Genomic DNA, 23,646 nt, shown 5'->3' with positions numbered 1-23,646 from the left:
TAGGAAGCTGTCTTGTACTGAGTCAGACTGTCTAACCCAGCATGTTCTGCACTGACTGGCAGAGGCTCTCCGGTGTTTCACGCAAGGGTCTTTCCCAATCCTATCTGAAGATGCTGGGGATTGAAACTAGGACCTTCTGCATGCCAAGCCTGTGATCTGCCACTGAGCTATGAGCCTTCCCCACCTTTATTATGAATGCTTAATTATCATGAATGCTTAATGCTCAGTTTTGCGTATTTCTACAGCCTCACAAACTCAGAATTAACACATTGACCTGGTTTGCACATAATGTGAGTTCCTGGGTTATTTAACCCGGGAATTGCCGTGGCTGAGTGGGAGTGAGGGAGCACACTGCCTCCCACATGCTTGTCGCTTCCAGTTTCAATCAACAACCCAGGAACACCCCATTCCTGGGTTGTTATCATGATGTCCAATCTCAGGAACTCATGATGATTGTTGAGTTAAGTCTGGGTTGTTTAACCCCTAAAGAACCCAGAGTTCCTGGGTTTGGACATTATGATCACAACTTAGAATTGAAGGAGGACATTTGTCTGACTCTGTACCAGTCACAAAAGGAGTAAGACAAGGGCGTTTACTTGCCCCACTTCTCTTTAATTTATTTATAAATGATGTAATGGAGTTCCTAAGAGGTGACCGCTATTCTCCAGTTAAAGTAGGAAACCAGAAATATTCAACCGTCCTCTATGAAGATGAGGCAATTCTGATTTCTCACACCCAGTTGGGCCTATGTAGATTGTTGAACCAGTCCAGTTTATATTGTAGGAACAAGCTTCTTCCTATCAATTACCAAAAAACAAAAATTATGATATTTGGTAAATTCAAGCAAATTCTTAATTGATCACTTGATGGGAATAAATTGGAACAAGTGTTCTCTTTTAAGTACCTTGGTGTGGTCTTCCAGTGGATAGGTGCATGGTATAGTTTCAGTCAAGCACCTTGTGAGCTGGTAGAAATGAACATTAAATGGATCATTATGGTTTTATTATACAAAAGGGGATAATCTGGTTCTGACCACTTTAGAATTGTATAAGGTTAGGGATCTGCCAAAATTGCTATATGGAGCTCTGCTATGGCCTATGGCCAATTTTGATTCATTGGAAAGAGCTCAAAATAAATTTTTGTGTAGACTTCTGGCAGTTCCCACCTCTACAAAACTAGAATTGTTTCATGTAGAACTATTAAAGCAGAAGCTCTTAGATTAGCCCTGCTTTTTTGGCTAAAAATCATCCTTACGCAGGTATCAGAATTTATTCTCATGGTATTGGAAGAGATGAGCCCAAACTCATGATCAAGGAACACCTAATTACTTTGAATAAGTTCAAATCTCCAGGGCCAGATGCACTGCATCCAAGAGTAATAAAGGAACTGTCAGAAGAACTGTCAGAACCACTGTCTATTCTCTTTGAGAAATCATGGAGGACAGGCGAAGTGCCAGATGACTGGAGGAGGGCTAATGTTGTCTCTATCTTCAAAAAGGGCAAAAAGGAGGAACCTGGGAACTACAGACCAGTCAGTCTGACATCAATCCCTGGGAAAATGCTGGAGCAGATTATAAAGCAATCCATCTGTAAGCACTTTGAAAACAATGCAGTGCTTACTCGAAGCCAACATGGTCTTGTCAAGAACAAATCCTGCCAGACTAATCTGATCGCATTTTTTGATCAAGTAACCTCCCTTGTGGACTGTGGGAATGCTGTAGACAGAATATACCTCGACTTCAGCAAAGTTTTCGACAAAGTGCCCCACGATATCCTGATTAGCAAACTAGCTCAAAGTGGGCTAGATTAAACAATGATCAGGTGGATCCACAGTTGGCTACAGACTCGGACTCAAAGAGTGCTTCTCAATGGGACCTTCTCAAACTGGGAAGAGGTAACGAGCGGGGTACCGCAGGGCTCAGTCCTAGGCCCAGTGCTCTTCAACATTTTTATTAATGACTTGGAGGAGGAGGAGGTGCAGGGAATGCTGATCAAATTTGCAGATGTCACAAAATTGGGAGGGATAGCTAATACTTTGGAAGACAGAAACAAAATTCAAAGTGATCTTGATAGATTGGAGTGCTGGGCAGACAACAGAATGACATTTAATAGGGATAAATGCCAAGTTCTGCACCTAGGAAAAAGAAACCAAATGTACAGTTACAAGATGGGGGATACATGGCTCAACAACACTACAGGTGAGAAGGATCTTGGAATTGTTGTCGATCACAAGCTGAATATGAGCCAACAATGTGATGTGGCTGCAAAAAAGGCAAATGCTATTTTGGGCTGCATTAATAGAATCATAGCTTCCAAATCCCAGGAAGTACTAGTTCCCCTCTACTCAGCACTGGTTAGGCCTCATCTGGAGTACTGTGTCCAGTTCTGGGCAACACATTTTAAGAAGGATGCAGACAAACTGGAGAGGGTTCAGAGGAGGGCAACAAAGATGATCAGGGGACTGGAAACAAAGCCCTATGAAGAGAGACTGAAAGCACTGGGCATGTTTAGCCTTGAGAAGAGAAGACTGGGGGGAGATATGATGTTGTTGTTGTTGTTGTTGTTGTTCAGTCGTTAAGTCGTGTCTGACTCTTCGTGACTCCATGGACCATAGCACGCCAGGCCTTCCTGTCCTCTGCTCTCTCCTGGAGTGTGCTCAAATTCATATTCATTGCATCGGTGATGCTATCTAGCCATCTCATCCTCTGCTGTCCCCTTCTCCTTTTGCCTTCAATCTTTCCCAGCATCAGGGTCTTTTCCAGGGAGTTTTCTCTTTGCATTAGGTGGCCAAAATATTTGAGCTTCAGCTTCAGGATCTGTCCTTCCAATGAGCACTCAGGGTTGATTTCCTTTAGGATTGACTGATTTGAACTCCTTGCAGTCCAGGGGACTCGTAAGAGTCTTCTCCAGCACTACAGTTCGAAGGCATCAATTTTTCGGCGCTCAGCCTTCCTTATAGTCCAGCTCTCACAGCCATACATTGCTACTGGGAAAACCATAGCTTTGATTATATGAACCTTTGTCGGCAAGGTGATGTCTCTGCTTCTTACTATGCTGTCTAGGTTTGCCATAGCTTTCCTCCCAAGGAGCAAGCATCTTTTAATTTCATGGCTACAGTCACCGTCTGCGGTGATCTTGGAGCCCAAGAAAGTAAAATCTGTCCCTGCTTCCATTTCTTCCCCTTCTATATGCCAGGAAGTGATGGGGCCAGATGCCATGATCTTCATTTTTTTAATGTTGAGTTTCAAACCAGCTTTTGCATTCTCCACTTTCACCCTCAACAAGAGGCTCTTTAGATCCTCTTCGCTTTCTGCCATTAGGGTGGTATCATCTGCGTATCGGAGGTTGTTGATAATTCTCCCAGCAATCTTAATTCCAACCTGTGATTCATCCAACCCGGAGTTTCTCATGATGTACTCTGCATATAAGTTAAATAAGCATGATCCAGCGAATGTTGGCGATTGGATCTCTAGTTCCTCTGCCTCTTCGAAACCCCGCTTGTACTTCTGGTAGTTCTCGGTTCACATGCTGCTGAAGCCTAGCTTGTAGGATTTTGAGCATAACCTTGCTGGCATGTGAAATGAGCGCAATTGTACAGTAGTTTGAACACTCTTTGGCATTGCCCTTCTTTGGAATTGGAATGTAAACTGAAATTTTCCAGTCTTGTGGCCACTGTTGAGTGTTCCAAATTTGTTGGCATATTGAGTTCAGCACTTTAACAGCATCATCTTTTAGGATTTTAAATAGCTCAGCTGGAATACTGTCATCTCCGCTAGCTTTGTTGTTAGTAATGCTTCCTAAGGCCCACTTGATTTCACTCTCCAGGATATCCGGCTCAAGTTCAGTGACCGCACTATCATGGTTATTAGGGACAGTAAGATCTTTCCTGTATAGTTCTTCTGTGTATTCTTTCCACCTCTTCTTAATCTCATCTGCTTCTGTTAGGTCCCTGCCTTCTTTGTCCTTTATCATGCCCGTCTTTGCACATAATGTTCCCTTCATATCTCCGATTTTCTTGAAAAGATCTCTAGTCTTTCCCATTCTACTGTTTTCCTCCATTTCTTTACATTGTTCATTTAAGAAGGCCTTCTGGTCTCTCCTTGCTATTCTCTGGAACTCTGCATTCAGTTGGATATATCTTCCCCTTTCTCCCTTGCTTTTCGCTTCCCTTCTTTCCTCAGCTACTTGTAAAGCCTCATCAGACAGCCACTTGGCTTTCTTGCATTTCTTTTTCTTTGGGATGGATTTCGTTGCTGCCTCCTGAACAATGTTACAGACCTCCGTCCATAGTTCCTCACGCACTCTGTCTATCAGGTCTAATCTCTTAAATCTATTCCTCTCCTCCACTGTATATTCATAAGGGATATGATTTAGGTCATACCTGAATGGTTTAGTGGTTTTCCCTACGTTCTTCAGTTTAAGCCGAAATTTTGCAAGAAGCAGCTCATGATCTGAGCCACAGTCAGCTCCAGGTCTTGTTTTTACTGACTGTATAGAGCTTCTCCATCTTTGGCTGCAAAGGACATAATCAATCTGATTTCGATATTGACCATCTGGTGATGTCCATGTATAGAGTCGCCTCGTGCTGTTGGAAAAGAGTGTTTGCCATGATCAGCGTGTTCTCTTGGCAAAGCTCTATTAGCCTTTGTCCTGCTTCATTTTGTACACCAAGGCCATGCTTGCCTTTTATCCTGGTGATTTCTTGACTTCCTACTTTAGCATTCCAGTCCCCTATGATGAAGAGGACATCTTTTTTTGGTGTTAGTTCTAGAAGGTGTTGTAGGTCTTCACAGAACCGATCAACCTCAGCTTCTTCGGTCTCAGTTGTTGGGGCATAGACTTGAGTTACTGTGATGTTGAATGGTTTGCCTTGGATTCGTACTGAGATCATTCTATCGTTTTTGAGATTGTACCCCAGTACTGCTTTTCCCACCCTTTTGTTGACTATGAGTGCTATTCCATTTCTTCTAAGGGATTCTTGCCCACGGTAGTAGATATGATGGTCACCTGAATTAAATTCGCCCATGCGTGTCCATTTTAGTTCTCTGATTCCCAAGATGTCAATGTTCAGTCTTGCCATCTCATGTTTGACCACCTTCAGCTTACCTTGATTCATTGATCTTACATTCCAGGTTCCTAAACAATATTGTTCTTTACAGCATTGGACTTTCTTTTTACCACCACACACATCCACAGCTGAGTGTCCTTTCAGCTTTGGCCCAGCCGCTTCACTCTTTCTGGCACTACTTGGAAATTCCCTCTGCTCTTCCCCAGTAGTATATTGGACACCTTCCGACCTGAGGGGCTCATCTTCCGGCATCATATCTTTTAGCCTTGGGATATGTTCCATGGGGTTTTCTTGGCAAGAATACTGGAGTGGGTTGCCATTTCCTTCTCCAGTGGACCACATTTTGTCAGAACTCTCCGCCATGACCCGTCTGTCTTGGGTGGCCCTGCACGGCATAGCTTATGGCTTCACTGAGTTACGTGAGCCCCTTCACCACAACAAGGCAGTGATCCATGAAGGAGGGAGATATGATAGTGCTCTTCAAGTACTTGAAAGGTTGTCACAGAGAGGAAGGCCAGGATCTCATAGAATCATAGAATAGTAGGGCTGGAAGGCGTCTACAAGGCCATCGAGTCCAACCTCCTGCTCAATCACTTCTCAATCATCCCATAGTGCAGGACACGGAATTATGGGCTCAAGTTACAGGAAGCCAGATTCCAGCTGAACATCAGGAAAAACTTCCTGACTGTTAGAGCAATACGACAATGGAACCAATTACCGAGGGAGGTAGTGGGCTCTCTCACACTGGAGGCATTCAAGACAAGGCTGGACAGCCACCTGTCCAGGATGCTCTGACCTGGATTCCTGCACTGAGCAGGGGGTTGGACTCAATGGCCTTGTAGGCCCCTTCCAACCCTACTATTCTATGATTCTATGAAGCAAAAATGCAACTGGTCATCATGAATTTGGGATTTTCTACTTCCTTCCTTTTAACTCAAGGATATGATAGAGCTAAAATAATATTGCTCCAAAGACTTAAGGATACTGAGATGCAATCTCAGGTGGCTGGGATCAAGGCTTGTCAGTCCAACAACTGTTATGCCTGTTTTATTCCTCCATACCTATCTTTTCCAAAATACCTGGTAGATGTACCAAATATTAAAATGAAGGCAGCCTTCACTTGGGCAAGATTAAATGTTCTCCTTCTGGAAGATTGGGTGGGTCAGCATAAGGGGGTCCCTAAAAAGGACAGTATGTGGTTGCAATTTTGTATCAACTGAAGATATTATTCATGTACTTTTGGAATGCTCTATTTATGACGATCTTAGAATCAAATATATTTATCCGTTGTTAAAATAGTTGTAGGGAAGGTCATCCCTTGTAAAGGTTTGGTTTGTATTGTCAAATGCTGACAAATGTGTATCTTTCAGAACATCTAAATTTCTTAGCAATGCTCTACAGATGCATGTCACAAAGTTTAAAGGCTGTATAGAAAACTATTCAACTTCTGATGGTTCATTAGCAGAGTTTTAATGCTATAATGCTCTTTCTTTCGCTGTAACTGTCTTTAATGACAATTTGCTACGATTCAATAAATTCTTTGTTGTTGAAATGATAACAATGCAGTAATGAGGCACTCCTGGGTTGTCGACTGAAAGCAGAAGCGATGAGCACGTGGGATGCAACTTGCTTCCACTCAACCCAGTTAATTAATTGGTTAGAATCATTGAATTAAAACATTGTGATAGATTAAAAAAGGTGCTCCTGATATAATCAGGTAGTGGAACTTACAATTACTTTATAGCACTCAACAAAAGCATGAGTGGCATGTGCCATCTTTGAAGAGGTATTCCTCCTATCTTACCTAGGAAGAAATACCCCTTCTAAGATGGTGCCTGCTGTGATACATGTGTGTATCCCCTAAAAAATAAAGTCTGCTTTTGTCTTCAGCAATATTGTTATGCTCATATGTAGGTTTATGCACATTTAATCAATTAGTCAATAAAAGGCATATGATTATCAATTAAAATTTCTTCAGTCAGGCAAAAGCCCTAGTATAAACTCTTTTAAATGTATTGGGGAAACACTCAAAAATCACCTCCAAGTATCTTACCTGTGACATGTAGTTACTGATGTGTGAGGCCTTAAACCTGAGACTTATTTTCTCATCTTGTGATAGACAAGCTTTGTAAGCTTGAGGAGCACACTTTCCATAGCTGCAGCCCAGGAATAATTGGAGAAAACATGTTGCGGCCTTTGAAAGGACCATGAATGCCACACCTCATACAGAGGAGAAAGAGTGAAAAAGAGAGATTAAAGTAATCATTAAAGTAGGTCTGGAACTGCATTTATTGCAATAGCATGCCAGTAGCAACAGAGCAAGGAGGAAACTTAAAAGGTGAGATGTAAACAAATTTCATTTTTTTAATTATATTTTGATTCTCTGTTAAAACATCCTGGCTATGCTTTCTTTCCACTAGCATTTTAATAGGGCAAATTATATCATGCTTTGGAAGTTAGGATGTAATGCCAAAACTCATGCTTGAAAAGTTTCCAATGTCTATGTTTAAAGTATTTATCATATACCCATACTGATGCCAATACAACATTTTTCCTCCAGGGAAGAATATCTATGAAACATAGCAGCATAGGAAGCTGCCTCACACTGAGTGAGACCATTGATCTATCTGGCCAGTATAGTCGACACTGACTGGCAGCAATGGCTCTCCAGGGTTTCAGGCAGGATTCATTCCTAGTCCTACCTGGAGATGCCAGGGATTGAACCTAGGGCCTTCTCCATGCAAAACAGGTGCTCTACCACTGAGCTACAGCTTCCCCTCCAAAAATATTACACCAGGATGTGAAAAAGAATATGCTGATGGAAATCTAGCTTTTTGCTTGTGGGTTTCTCCTACAGTTCCACATGGATTCAGGCATAACATATTTCCTCCACAGGTATTATTCCATGGAGGAAAAGCATTGATCAGAATTAACCCTATAGGTGTGAACCAAAAACAATTTCTCACAGAAATGTGTACCTACACATTCAGGGTTCCTTGTATATTATTCATGCAACGAATACAAGAGAGGTAGTTAGAAATCCATCAAGACAGTGTTGTATGGCATTTAATTACTAGTGGGAATATAATATGACTTTCTTCTTTGAAAAACAGAGCTCAGTTCCCTTTATACTATCTTGCTTTAAAAAACTAATTCAAAGTTTTCAAAAAGCTAATTAAATACACTTGGAAGGTACTGGATAGGCACATGACAACAGGATAGCTCATAATTAATCAACTATCTGCCTTTTGGGGGAAAATCAGTTCTATAGAGAAAGATGTGCAATCCCAGCTAAATCCCTATGATTTAATTTAAAGTGCATTTTGTCTGTATATTGAACAGTTGGGATGGGCTGATTATAAAAATCTGGGAAAGAGCCCTTGTAGTGATGGCAATGGTCCATACTGGGACAAATTCAGGGTTGATATCCAATATGAGAAAGCACCCCTATTCAGACAATTACTGTCCATAAATTACTTACCCATCTTCTTTGCCTGCCACCCCATCCTTCCCTTCTCACATGTCCACTGGAAGAATAGATTCAGCTCATACCAATCCAGTTTTTCTAAATGGCTACCATGTATTGATGCACCAGCTTCTGTCTGAGGTGCATTGGATCCATCTGGGATGCATATACAACTCATGGACTATGGTTTGGCAACCCATTAAAGAAAGTGAAGCAACCAGGCAACCTGAAAATGCTACTAGAAAAGACTCCAGACATAAAGCAAAGACTGAAAAAAAACCTAAATTATATAAGTCCTCTTAACAGCCATTTGTAATTTTGTTTTGTTTTGTTTTCCTGTATGACAAAGTAAAACTATGTATTTATTTACTAAAGCTACCCCATTATACAAGCTTTACAATGTAAAGCTACCCCATTATACAAGTTTTCTGGCCATCCCATAAAACAAATGCTGAATGGAAACTGATTAAAAACTAAACACAGAATTAAAACACCGGCTTTTTTTTTTTTTTTTTAAGTGGGACGTTTTTCATGCAAAGCATGGCATCATAGAGTTGGAGGAGGCCTAGGAGGCCAATTTATCTAACCCCCTGCTTTATGCAGGAAATCAAGAGCTAGAACATCTCCAACAGATGGCTGTCCAGATCCTGCTTGAAGACAAGTGAGGGAGAGCCCACCACCCACTAAGTAATTGGTGGGCAGCGAGTGTGTTCACTTATCACCAAAAAAGAGGACACTAATTTGCATAACATTTGCATATGCACATTTATATGTATAGGTACAAATTTAAAATAACCATAATTCCAGAAATATTATTTCTAAATTTCCATCTAGACATATACGTTAGCATATGTTAATGCTTTCCAAGTCTGTATCCTCTTTTGTTCTCTTTTTTCAGTGATGCTTGGCACCCTAGCATAAGACAGCTTTCTGTCTTATGCTAGGGTGCCAAGCATCACTGAAAAAAGACAGCTTTCTGTCTTCTTACAGGTACAGCCCTGTCCCAATAGCTGTATGTCTATACAATAGAACACAGAGCAGGGCCTCCATTGAAGATCTAAGTTGGCAGACAGCATCTTGTTATGTTCATTACATAAATGATTAGCCATGAATAAAGCATGGTCGTCTAGGGAACTGGAGGAATTCCATCAGGATCAAACGCATGACAAGATATATATGCATGCTTAATCTCATTGAGTTCTATAGGGATAAGGAGTGAATAACTGATTTTAGGCTTACAGCCTAAATCATTGGTACATCTGAATGAAATAAAGATCCAAATGGGATTGGCATGCACACCAAAGCTGTGGTTAATGTGCTGCATACCATTACAATTGGTTTTATTTTTATTTTACTCTTTGAAAATTTGTGCGTCTGCTTCTGTGAAATTATCTACTACAACACAGGAGCCAAAAAAGAAATGTCCATGAAGTGTTTTTTGTTCTGCAGAGTATTAAGTTCAGTAGCAGTCATATTTGTATAAGCTATAAATGGAATAGTCTAAGTAAGTAAAATGAACTTGAGCACGCTCCACGCTCCAAGAGAGAGCGGAGGACAGGAAAGCCTGGTGTGCTATGGTCCATGGGGTCACGAAGAGTCAGACACGACTTAACGACTGAACAACAACAAGTAAGTAAAAGCAAGGGCTACATGGAGCATTTCATCTGACACATTCATTCGAACCAGAACCACCCCCAATTTGAAAAGTTCAGCAAGTTGTTTTTATACCTTTTATAAAAACATATTAAAAACTGAGAAAAGCCTTGGTTTTTCTTCTCAAGGTTAATAACTGCAGGAGCTTAACTATAAAAGGAACTAATGAAAAAAAAGGTCTTAAAGTATATGCTGTTGTTTTTCTTCAGGAAGGCTCCCATACCAAGCTTTTATGTTGTGCTGACATATTTGCCTGCTGAGAAACCGCTGTAAAGGTGTCCTCCCATGTTCCACTGGGGTGGCTGTTTGTATACTCTGTCTAAAACGTATGAACACTGGTGCATGGTCTGGGAGATTTGCGCAACATGCGTGTGAGGTGGGTATCTGACTGTCGCCAGGTTACAAAGGCACGATCCCTCACAGAGGGATTTATACTGCCTGCACTAGTACAAACTCAAGAGTCTTTTATATGCTAGATGTACAACCGATCTACACTACAGTTAAGTATGTGAGTGTGGCTGTGTCAGTGTCTGCATTAGTTTGGCTTTTGACACATTGACCCTCAGACAGAACTGACAGCATGCTTAAGCTAGACCGTGAAAAGGCTCCATAAGTACATTCTTACCACTAGATACAACCTTTGTGATCACGATAAGCTTATCTTCCTGGAGTATGAGGGGGTGGGGTGGGGTGGATCTCTCTGTGGGTCACTTCACTTCACCTCAGCAGACAATTAATAGAGGGGCTAAAAAAGGATTGAGAACAGAATACCATTCATTTGTTTTAAAAGGATTATATTCTTGTTTTTTTTACGGAGCTGTACAATTCATTTTTTTAAAAAAATACATATTCAGTATCGTAGAATCATAGAATCACAGAATCATAGAACACTAGGGTTGGAAGGGCCCTACAAGGCCATTGAGTCCAACCCCTCGTAATATTATATGAATCACATTCGCATACAGATTTACGAATTATACTCGGTGTTTATTTACGTACATTTCTCAACTTTGAAAAAAAAAAGCAGCCACATGATCACAGACTCTGCTGCACCCAGTGGCTCCACTCCACTGTGGATTCATTGTAGAATTCTCTGGCATCCCTACTTTTCAGTGCTCAAGATTGCTCACAGGAGCCAGTTACTGCATAGAGATCCATGTTGGTCTCATTCTTTCTATTATTTTTCTACCTACCTTGAAATTCCACTAAAGAAGAGAAGGAAAGAGAAGGACACAAAAATATTTGTGTCACATACAAATATTTCACAAGGACACATCAGGGCCAGATCTACACCTCGTGTCATATTGATACGATCCCATCATAGTGACACTATATCCCTCTTTCACATTTATACCTTGTAGCACACACAATGGAACTTTTGGGATATTTTTATAATACAGAATAAAAAGTGGAAAATAGCACTAGAAAAGCGGTATATGGAATGCGTAATGTGCCCCAACAGTTATCAGTGCACTTCAATACTGATAAAAAGCACTAGTGCAGATCTAGCCCTTGACCCCGGACTGTTGTGAAATTCCTCCCCCAGCTCACCACCCCATTCACAGTGGGTAGAAATCAACAAATTGGTTTGAATGTAGGAAGGGAAGGCTGAGCATTTACCTTTAGTTATGTCATGTGATGAGTGGCAGCAGCTTTCTCTTCTCTCCCTTCCTTGTCTGTTGGGGTGGGGAAGTGACGTACTTAGCAAGCCAGAAAGAGCAAGAGCTCTGCTGGTGGGCATGGCTATGGCTGCCAACCAGCCAGCCAGCAGCCACCGTTTCCCCTCTGTGTAGAGCAACTTTCAGGGGTAGGGTAACAGTGCTCAGCCAGTGACCACAGCCACAGTTACCAGCAGAGTTCTTGCTTGCTGGCTAAATACATTTGCTCCTACACACAGGCATGGACAAGGGGGGCGGGGAGAGGGAGGGAGAGAGGGAGGGAGAGAGCCAGCCCTACTATTAGGCAGAGTGAGGGGGTTGCCTCAGGTGATGGATATTGGGGGGCGGTAACCCCCATGGCCCATCCCACACAGCACCATGGCCTTTTCCATCCTCCTAAGATGGTGGTGACGCTTGCTTGTTGCTGACCTGGACTGGCTGACAGCGGCACTGGGAAAGGCCCCTGACTGAGCAAGCACGCAGAGAGTCATCCATCCCAGTCCATGCACTCCAACAGATATTATGAATGTGCATACGTTGCTCTGCTCACATGGCGCATGCTGGACCCACTGCCACTGTACTGTAGCATTTGTTGGAGTGTATGACAAGCAGGCTCCATGCAAAGTGATGAGCAAGCAGCAGCAAGATGTTGGAGGACAGAGCTGTGTACACCACACAGCCTGCCCTGTGCTCCCTAAGCTACCCTGCTGCCCTCAGGTGCAGTTGAGGACCAGCGCTGGCCCAAGACATGTTGCTGCCTGAGGCAAAGAACAAATATGTACAACTTTTCAGAGGTTCATATTTAACAACTAGTCCAATTAAATCAATGGAGACAAATAAGAAATCGCTAAGATTTATTCCTCAAGCCTATGCCTCCACTTTATCACCTTCAGCATAAGCAGTTGAACAGCTAGGGTGGCCATGTGTCCTCCTTTACAGAGGACAGTTCTCTATTTGAAGGGCTGTCTGTTCCCATTCTAGTTTAAAGGTAAAGAACCATAAAAACTGCTGCCCAGCAACACTTGCAGTATTGCAAAGCCGTTAAAGCCTCTTTGCCAACAATGGCTATGGAGAGAATCCCGCTTTAGCAAATTCTCTATGAATCTTGGTGCTGCAAACTTCCAAGGTTTTATAGCCACCTTGGATTTTTGCTGCTGTCAGTGTCAGGGTGCTGGATTTTGAGGGTGAATTGGGTGAATTGGGTGCCTCCTGATTAGGGGAGGCTGGCTATGAGGTTTGGTCCTGATCCTGCAAACCCCTGTGGTGTTATAGGCACCTCCCCCTTTTTGCTGCACTTGGAATTTTTGCTCCCCTTGGGTAATTGCACAGGGTTTTGAGGGTGGATCAGGTGCCTCCCAACTAGGAGAGGCTGTGTGTGAAGTTTGGTCCCAATCCTACAACCCCCCCCCCAAGGTTTTATAACCACATCCCCCTTTTTGCTGCATTTGGGATTTTTGCTCCCCTGGGGTAATAGTGCAGGGTTTTGATGGTGGATCGGGTGCCTCCTGACTGGGGGAGGCTGCGTATGGAGTTTTGTCCAGATCCTGCAATCTTCTAGCACTTTAGAGGTGAAACAACACCACTGCTTGGGTGGGAGGACTGCAGCAAGACAGGGGGCAAGGGGAGAGTCAAGTTACACACAGTAGCTTATTAAGCTACTCACAGTAGCTTGTTAGCCTGGTCGTGTGGCAGGGCATCATGGACTATTTAAAAAATAAGCCACTGAGAGTACCTTATTAATCCACCATAGGTTATCATGACGTCTGAACACGGCCAATAAGTCCTTGCCCTCTTGTATCCAACAGCCCTTCAGGTATTTGAAGAGTGCTGTCATGATCCTCCTCAGTCTTCTGTTGTCCAGCCTAAATATACCCAGTTCTTTCAGCCTTTCCAAATAAGACTTGCTTTCCACACTTCTGACAATCTTTGTTGCCTTCCTCTGAACCCATTCCAATCAGGGGTGCAGAAACTGTATTGGCCCAAAAGCTGCATGGCCTTAGTGGAAACCTGTCAGGACAGCATGCCAGCAATGCCTTGCATGAGGGCCCAAAGTGGATGGAGCCAAAACCAAAGCGGGCAGGGCCTGTCCACATACTATCTTATACACATGCAGATGTGTGTGCACGCGCGCGCGCACACACACACCATTCCGTCTGTCTGTCTGTCTGTCCCTCTCTCTCACACACACACACACACACACACACACACAGAAGAATGCCAAGAAAAACCTTCTGTGTGGTGAGATTTCCCCATAACTGAGATAAAATACATTTTTAAAATACATACTTAAATGGGAATTTTCATGTAGATCTTTTCAAAGTTGCAGATTAATGTGAAAACATGATGGGATGGACTTGCAGAAGTGACACAGACTGGAGATGGATTGATTCATTCATCCCTAGTTTTACCTTAGATGACACGTGATTTGGCACATGAAATAATCAGTCATTATGAGAGGAAAACTGTCATTATGGAAAATTGCATGTGACCAGTATGCCTCTTTTTTCTTGTGATTCATTTCCCAAGGCCTGCACATATGCTGTGTTACATGGCAGTCATAAAAAAGAGATTGCCCAATATTGCTTAATGCAAAAAGTTAATACAAGACACATGAGCTTGTTGAGAAATGCAGTGATCGCATAAAGTAATTTACTATTAACAACAGATGGGTTTTAAAATGGCTCTTTACAGTAAAAGTCTAAACATGCTAAGCTTCCTTAAAGCTGACAATACAAATAGTAAAAGACCAGGAGACTGAACTTAGACTGTTCAAATCTAACAAAGCCCTCTAACTTTACGATGAGATCACAGCCACACCGAGAGTGCTGACCATAGACAGTGAGGCTGCTCACGTGTAGTCCAGCACTGAGGCCAGGATGCCCACACACAAATGTGATCTTTTTTACTAAGCTTCCTAGCATGGAGGGAGTGGTGAGTTTCATGGGGGTCAGAGGGGAGAGGGAAGGGAGGCTTGTGCACCCATATGTGTGTGAGAGGGGGGGGGAAGGGTGTCTTTGTATGAATGACCCTGCCCACATCCACCAATGTGGCCCCAAAGGTTTCCCCAGCCACCAGTGCAGCACTCCACCTGAAAAAGGTTGCTCATTCCTGCTCTACAAGTCTGCATTTTGGCTGAGAAATTCCAAGACAGAGAACGCCTCTGGTGCCTGTGCTGTGCTTTCTCCAGTACCAGGTGAAGACCTTCTTTATTTTCCCAGGCATTCTAGTCTTTTAGCCCTGTGGCTTTAAATCTGCCATTGTATTTTAAATTTCTGCATTGCTGCTAGGTTTTATTTCAGTTTGTACTTTTATAGTGTAGTTTTAAACGCTTACATTTTATATTGCATTTTATTATGTATTTTGTGGTTTTAATTCTTGTGAACTGCCCAGAGAGCTTTGTGTTGGGAATATTGCAACCTTGTGTGCAAGTCACAGGAAAGGGACAATTTGGCATTTAGCTAGTTAATACATGGGCATAGGTACCTTAGGATCTCTATAGCCTACAGTGGTTTCCTGTTTCCACCTTCCTGCTTGGTCCTCCTCTCTCTCTCTCGCTCTCTGCCTTCCTCCGTTGCTGCAAGCACATGCATGCTCTTTCTCCTGCCTAACACTAAGAAATGGATTGAAGAAACTTTGTCAGAAACTGTAATCTTATGTGCAAGAAGATGTGATTAAAGCTGTGTTCTTTCGTAACTAAAGGTGGTATAGAATTGTAATAGATAACACACACACGTCATCAGGGAAGCTCTCTCTCCCCTTATCACCACTCACCCACCACATCCGTACTGTCTCACTTGCCCATCTCTCTCTTTCTCCCCTGGTTCTTACATGGCAATGGCCATTGCATAGTGGAAGAGAAGGTGGGCCCCTCCTCTCAATCATGCACCACAAATACCATGTGAAGTGGGCATGTCATGATGAATTCTGATTACAATAAAGACTTGATTGGGCTATTTTACATGTGCATGTACAGAGAGAGAGAAGGAGAGAGAGGGGGGGAGGGAAGGAGGGAGGGAGGGAGATGGGAAAACTGAGTAAGTGGAAATTATTGTAGAGGAGAGAAGAACACCATGCTTATCCATTGCTTGAGGAGAAGACAGAGAACAATGGGAAGAAACAGTAGTTTCATCTACTATGGTAATCTTTGGAAGATCTGGAGCTTACTCCCACACCCCTCACCCCTGCTCTCTTATGTATGCACTACTCACGGCAAATCTTTACCACCACAATCCCAATATAATAGAAGATTTCTATTGCAATGTTATAAAGTTATTACACTGTAATACATCACTAAGCCCCTACTTTGAAAGCAGTGGCAGTCTAAGGCAAAACAAAGACGGTTGGATGAGATAACTTGTCTAAGGCATGTCACATGGTAGGATGAATGGAAAAGGAAGAGAGAGACCAGGTCACATGTCACTATAGCATAACAGTCTCTAAACATGTATCTATGCACACACACACACACACACACACACAGAAAGAGAGACCTGCAAAAACACTACATTTGTTCAATTGGCTTTGGCTACATTCCCTTAAGGCACAATCCTACGCATGTTCAGACAGAAAAAAGCCCTACAACTCCCAGCAGCTCCGAACGTGGCTAGCTGGGGTATGCTGGGAGTTGTAGGACTTTTTTTCTGTCTAAACATGCATAGGATTGCACCCTGTTTATTAAAATTCTGTATTGAAATAACATGAGTATCTACCTCATTGTTGTTGTTGTTCAATCGTTAAGTTGAGTCCGACTCTTCGTGACCTCATGGACCATAGCGTGCCAGGCCTTCCTGTCCTCCGCTCTTTCCCGGAGTGTGCTCAAGTTCATATTCATTGCATCAGTGATGCTTAATAAGCAGAGATAATTTCTAAATCATTTATAATTATTGTTTCTTCCTCTCATGACAGGTACCTGCCATATTGCATGTATCCAATATTCTCACATACTCTTCGGGCAAAAAAATGCACGCTGGGGCAAAAAATTGCAACTTCAGGTATAACCTGAAGGGATCTGAGGTAGCCGTGACTGACCAAGAAAGAGAACTTGGGGTTGTGGTGGACAACCCAATGAAAATGTTGAACCAGTGTGTGGTGGCTGTGAAAAAGGCAAATTCCTTGGTAGGCATAAGTAGAAAAAGAACTGAAAATAAAACTGCCAAGATCATATTCCCTTATACACATCTATTGCGTGACCACACTTGGAATACTGTGTACAGTTCTGGTCACCACACCTAAAAAGAATATTGTAGTGTTGGGAAAAGGGCAGAAAAGGGCAACTAAAATGATCAAGGGGCTGGAGCAACAATCCTATGAGGAAAGATTACAACAGCTGGAAATGTTTACCTTAGAAAAAAGTAGGGTAAGGGGAGACATGATAGAGGTGTACAAAATTATGCATGGTGTGGAGAATTTGGACAGGGAGACATTTTTCTCCCTCTCTCATTATCCTAGAACCTGGGGTTATCCCATGAAGCTGATTGGTGGGAGTTTCAGGACCAATAAAAGAAAGTACTTCTTCACACAGCACATAGGTAAACTATGGAATTCACTTCCACAAGATGTAGTGATGGCCACCAATTTGGATGGCTTTAAAAAGGGATTGGACAAATTTATGGAGAATAAGGCTATCAATGGCTACAAGTCCTGATGGCTGCATGCTACCTCCAGTATCAGAGGCAGTATGCCTGTATATACCAGTTGCTGGGGAACATGGGCGGGAGGGTGCTATTGCACTCGTGTCCTGCTTGTGGGTTTCCTGTGGGTAGCTGGTTGGCCACTGTGTGAACAGACTGTTGGACTAGAAGGACTTTTGACCTGATCCAGCGTGACTCTTCTTATGTTCTTATAATTGCCATTTATTGCTTTGATTGCTTCTTAATTGCCATGTATTGCTGCTGTTTATAAAATATAAAACCAGGTTAAAACCTGATGTTAGTATGAATTTTTGTATACATTTTTTAATATCAATATTTTTAAAATGTTATCCTTGGTCACCACCTGACTAGGAGAGGCACCTGGGAAAAAAAGCCTTTGGATATTATCTCAGTAGCTTCCAGGTCAATGGGCAGGTTCAAATGGGAGCAACAGCAGCAACCAACATGGTGGAGCAAGCTACACTGCCATGTCTGCATCATGGGTTCCAGTGACTAGCATGGGCTGAAAACACCCCAGTTCACAGTTATATCAATTCCTAGAACCCAGTGCGAAGGCCTGGCAGTAGGAATGTACAAAGCATGTAAAATCGGCTCCATCTGTGTTTCATGGATTGTCAGGCGCCTTTCGTTCTGTCGTCTGCACATCTACGGAATTGGATTTTTTTGTAGCTGAATTTACGCAAACTCACAGTTGTGCAAATGCACAGTTGTGCAAATTAGGACATGCAAAAATACACAAGTCCCGCCAAATGTGCATGTTCACACTTTAGCCTTTTGGGGAAATGCACATTTTTGGTGAGGTTTTATTCTGCATATTTTTCTATGACTAAATTTGCACAAAATTCGAGCAAGTTAGAAAACCAGTCCACAAGTCCATGGAATCTGCCCGACAGGAGAAAAGCTGGTCTGCTGTGGAATCCACGGGTTGGATTCATGGAAATATTAACTCATTTGGTTCTGTTGTGGATTTCTCTGACATCCTTACCTAGCAGTGCCTAACCATCATCTTAAGAGTCCTCACTTCCTAGTTGAACGGCCCCTTCTGTAGTAGCCTCTGTGAGTTCCTTCTCTCCCACATCATATATGCTGGGTGTATAGCCACCATCACATTTGGATTCAGGGGCCCATATGACTAATGCCAGGCCTGGAGACTGGTGAACTTAAAAGTAGTGTGGGAGAAAGACAAAGATTATGACTGACAGCAGAAAACTGCATCAAAGCAGCTCTTCACATTGACGAGAAATTGATTTTGCACTCAGGTGTCTGTTCTTGGTAAGCTGTCCTCAGACAGATGGGATTTCTCCCACTTTCTTGTATGTCAGATCTAATTGAAAGAGCATAGTTTTAGCTACGTTACCCTGTAGGTTTCTCTTTAAAGTGCCACCTGTTTCACATAAATCCCTTTTATGTGTACTGACTACTGATGCACAAACCTCATTGTGACAAGGGAATGCTAACCACAAACCACCATAAATTGGTGGCACCCAACAACCTTAAAGTCTCACTCACCCACTTCACTCATTTTTTCTTTTATGTTTAGGGTTGGAGTATTATTTATTATATACCTCATATGTATTTATGAGATGCTGGGATTTTTCTTCTTCTTCCAGACTTAGTTTGACTGGACATTCCAAACAATAAAGGAATTATAGGATCAATTTTAATTTTATTTTAATGTAAAAATTGACTCATTATTTTCAAAGGAAAGAAGAGAGACAGAAAAGCAAATTTGAGTGCCGTTTTTCTTTGTAGAAAGGCAAGATACAAAACAAATAAGTAAATAAAATAATTTCTCAGAAAGTTGAAGCCTGAGCGTTTTATGAACTTCTGGAATAAGAAATAGCACTGGAAACTAGTTTATTAAGGGAGCAATCCTATGGCCTCTAGACACAGTCGGGGTGGGGGAGGCATAGGATAATTCAGATTCCTGGATGTGAGGTTGGAGATGGCACTCTGAGTGCAGATCCCAGAATCCACTCTCCCGCCCCCTCACAGCCAGTGTGGAGAGAACTGTGAGGGCTGCTTCTCCAAGGTTGCAAAGGCGACCTCAGAGAGGGGTTAAAGGGGGCATGCCAGCAGGGAGGGAACTGGGGAAGCCAGGATACAATGTATCCAGAAGCCTCTATAGCCTCCTTTGACACAACCAGCTAGATGGGTGAAAAAGACTGTGTTGCCAAAATGCACAAAGGGAGGAGCGTGGAGACGAAGATTGCTTCTGCCACTCCTGCTCTGCATAGGATGCCCATAAGACTCCAAGGCTGGAGGTTTACAGGCATTGCCATAGGACTGCACCCTAAAAGTGTATTTATTTTATTCTTACAAATTATTTAATTTATACCATTTCTACACTGTGCATAAGTTCAAAATTTCCACAGCATTTTCTTAAAACAGTAGTTTAAAACTCTCCAAGAAAGGCACATGGCGGAATCCTCATAAGATTATGGCACCTCAGAATGAACCTGGGGGATTATTTGCTTGAAATGGCACCAGAAGGCCCTTGCAGAAAGTCCTAGATTCAATGTCCTTACTAACATGCCAGGGAGAAGGCCACCACACCCAACCTTTTGGGGCAGAAACAGTGATTATATAAAATACACAATATTAAAATGTAAAATTGTTTATTAGACACATGAAGTCAAACAGCCTAACAAGTCAGGACATAATAAAGTCCAGGACATACAAATAAAATATGTGAATATCAGCAACAACTGTTTGAAAATAGCCACTGTTAATAATGTGATTGTCACTACCTGTAGTTTCTGCCTTTCATTTCTCTGACCTCACTGTTTACTCCCACCCACTCCCCCACAATGTACATATATATACACACAGCTCAGGATAACACTTCTTGCATCTGCTGAAATGGATTGTAGTCCCACAAGCTTATGGCGTAATAAATTTCTTAGTCTTTAATGTGCAAAATGATTCTGTATTGTTTTTACAGAGAAGCACTTTCCACTGTAATACTTTCCCCATACTTACTGTAATTGTAAAGGCTCGGTAAAATAACACTCTATTGTCTTTTATGCTTTTAAATATTTGTATTATTTTAACTTTGTATGGCATTTTAGCCTTTTAACTGTTTATAATCTGCCCAGAGAACATTGGTTATTGGGCAGTTTAAAAATATAATAAATATAAAAAATAGCAAAAACTAAAAGAATAAAAGAATTAAAAAATCATTATATCTCTGTGGCCTCATCCTAACCAAGCTGGCAAACTTGCATCTCTGTGGTATCACTTTAGTCTGTAGATGGAATATTTCTGCTGAAAAAACAACATCCCGACACATAGAAGAATAGCAGCCCTGTTCATGCATTACACATGTGTAGGAGAGCTCAAACACTGATGAAGATGGGGCCTGCTGCTGGGCCCACCTCAATATTATGTGCCCGGGCTAGCCCTTCTCCTCCCTGACACCCACATGTTGAGTGGATGTCTGAAGAGGAGTCCCTACCCGTGAGCAGTCTGAGCTAGCCTGGATATGCGAGCCAGGGCCTGCAGGAGAGGCCACCACCACCACCGGGGAAGAGGCGGGCCTGCTGCTGCTGGGCCTGCTGCTGCTGCTGCTGCCGCCGCCGCCGCCACCACCACCACCCCCACCAGGCCTTTCCTGGAGACTTCTGCCTGGCAGACCGCCAGTCCCTGCAGGACCAGGCCCCCAGGTACCGAGCCAGCTGTGCTGCTCCACCTGCCCTCCCTGGAGGGGCTACATAAGCTGGCTGGCTGAATTGGCCTGGGACAGCCAGGGCCTGCAGGAGAGGCCACCACCACCACTGGGGAAGAGGTGGGGCCGCTGCCGCCGCTGCCGCCGCCGCCGCTGCCGCCGCCGCCACCACCACCACCACCACCACCACCACCACCACCACCTGGCCGTCCCTGTGGACTCCGGCCTGGCATTATTTTTATGGGGATTTTTAATTGTGTGTGTGTGTGTGTGTTTTCTTTTTCCTGGGGGATTTTGTTGTGGTTTTAGGGGTGGGTAGCCTGCCTGATAGGCGGGAGCGAGGGGGCATGTGTCCACCTGATGGAGGCAGTGGGGGGAGTGTTGGGGGCCAGAACATACCGAGGCTGGGCGGCAGGCGCTGGCGGAGCGCTAGGGGCAGTCCATGCCAGGTAAGGGGAAGAAAGGAGAGATGTGTAGTATCTGTCCCCTGCTCCGGGCCTGTCCAGAGCCAAAGGATGGCTGGGGGAGGCGTGACCCCATCTTCTGGCCTTCGTTTGCTGCTCTGCAATGCCAGGTCTGTTACCCAGAAAACCTCCCTCATCCATGACATGATTCTGGATGAGGGTGCAGACCTGGCATGTATTACGGAGACCTGGCTGGCCAAGGCTGCTGCTCCAACCCTTGCAGCCATGTGTCCAGCTGGATTTTCATATGCACAGCAGCCAAGGGCTGGGGATCGGGGAGGGGGAGTGGCTGTTATCTACCGAGAGTCCTTGGTCTTCATCAGGCCCCCTCTCCGGGAGACCAAGGTTGCTGAGTGCATGTACTGGAGGTTGGGCCCGAAGGGCAGTCTGGGGATTCTGCTCGTGTACCGTCCACCCCGCTGCACGACTGACTCCCTGGCCGAGGTGCTTGAGGTAGTCTCTGATGTGCGTGTACAGTCCCCTAACTTATTGGTGTTGGGGGACTTCAACGTACATTCGGAGGCCATCCTCACAGGAGCACCTCGGGACTTCATGGAGACCATGGCCTCCTGGGAGCTGCACCATATTCTAACTGGGCCCACCCATGTAGCTGGTCATGCACTAGACCTTGTGTTTGTTTCTGGAGAAGTGGGGAGTGATCTGGAAGTCGGGGGTATATCCACCCCCCCTTGTCATGGTCAGATCACTCTCTGGTGACGTTGGACTTATCGATTCCACAACCCCTCCGCAGGGGTGGAGGACCCATTAAAATGGTCCGCCCCAGGCGTCTTATGGATCCAAATGGATTCCTGAACATGCTTGGGGATTCTCTGGGGCATGCCAACGGCCACTCGGTCGAGACCCTGGTGGGTGGCTGGAATGCCGCAATCACTGGGGCATTAGATCAGGTGGCTCCGAAACGCCCTCTCCCCCTGAACAGGGCTCGGACTGCACCATGGTTCAATCCGCGGTTACAAGCTCTGAAACAGGAGGTGAGACGGCTAGAGCGCCGGTGGTGGAAGTCTCGCTCCAAAGATGATCAGACAAGGGCTAGAGCTGTATCTTCAGCCTATCACGTGGCGGTGAAGGCAGCAAAAAAGGAATATTATGCTGCCTCCATCGCGTCTGCAGAGTGCTGTCCCAGGAGGCTGTTCCAAGTGGTCTGGAGCCTGGTCGGTCCTGTGGCTCCTGAACCACTGGAGCATTCTAAGGCCTCCTGTGAGGCCTTGGCAAGGCACTTTGCAGATAAAATTGATCAGATTAGGTGTTTTACTCTGCAGGCTGTGGATACAGTTAGTGAGCAAGAGGCGGCCTGTGGCAAACTGGTTTTGTGGGATCGGTTCCAGCTTCTTTCTCCTGATGAAGTGGACAAGGTGCTTTCATCGGTACGGCCGACCACCTGCTTACTTGATCCTTGCCCATCTTGGCTCATTATGAGCTGCAGAGAGAGACTGGGTGTGGGGATCAAGGTGGTGGTGAACGCCTCCCTTGAGGAGGGAGTGATGCCATCAGCCCTCAAGGAGGCAGTAATAAGACCGCTCTTAAAGAAGCCCTCCTTGGATCCTCAAGTTTTGAACAACTTTCGCCCAGTCTCAAATCTGCCATTTTGGGGCAAGGTGATTGAGCGGGTGGTTGCGGTGCAGTTGAAGGCACACTTGGAAGAAACTGATTATCTAGACCCATTTCAGTCAGGCTTCAGGCCTGGGCATGGGACAGAAACGGCCTTGGTCGACTTGGTAGATGATATGAGGAGGGCTCTGGATAGGGGTGAATGCTCCTTCCTTGTTCTCCTCGACCTCTCAGCGGCTTTCGATACCGTTGACCACGGTATCCTCCTGGACCGCCTGGAGGGGTTGGGCATTGGGGACACTGTATTGCGGTGGTTCCGGTCCTTCCTCTCCGGCTGGTACCAGAGGGTAGCACTGGGAGAGGAGGTTTCGGACCCGTGGCCACTTACTTGTGGGGTGCCACAGGGTTCCATCCTCTCCCTTTTGCTATTTAACATCTATGTGAAGCCGCT

The 23,646-nt window shown here is 44.1% G+C and overlaps 1 long non-coding RNA gene across 1 annotated transcript in view; it reads right to left on the bottom strand.

Annotated features, from left to right (window-relative positions):
* LOC146351441 (uncharacterized) overlaps positions 1 to 23,646 on the bottom strand; it is a 46,481-nt gene that overhangs the window by 4,735 nt on the left and 18,100 nt on the right. The window contains exon 2 of the long non-coding RNA XR_014788897.1: positions 7,121 to 7,287. This is a non-coding gene — a long non-coding RNA (uncharacterized LOC146351441). The remainder of the gene's footprint in view (positions 1 to 7,120; positions 7,288 to 23,646) is intronic.

Source organism: Heloderma suspectum, chromosome 3, assembly GCF_057233095.1.
Source record: "Heloderma suspectum isolate Gila_16-S chromosome 3, 16-S_ref, whole genome shotgun sequence".
In the NCBI taxonomy this organism is placed as follows: domain Eukaryota; kingdom Metazoa; phylum Chordata; class Lepidosauria; order Squamata; family Helodermatidae; genus Heloderma; species Heloderma suspectum.
The sequence above is the reverse complement of the archived record's forward strand: the minus strand, read 5'-3'. Positions and strand labels throughout refer to the sequence as shown.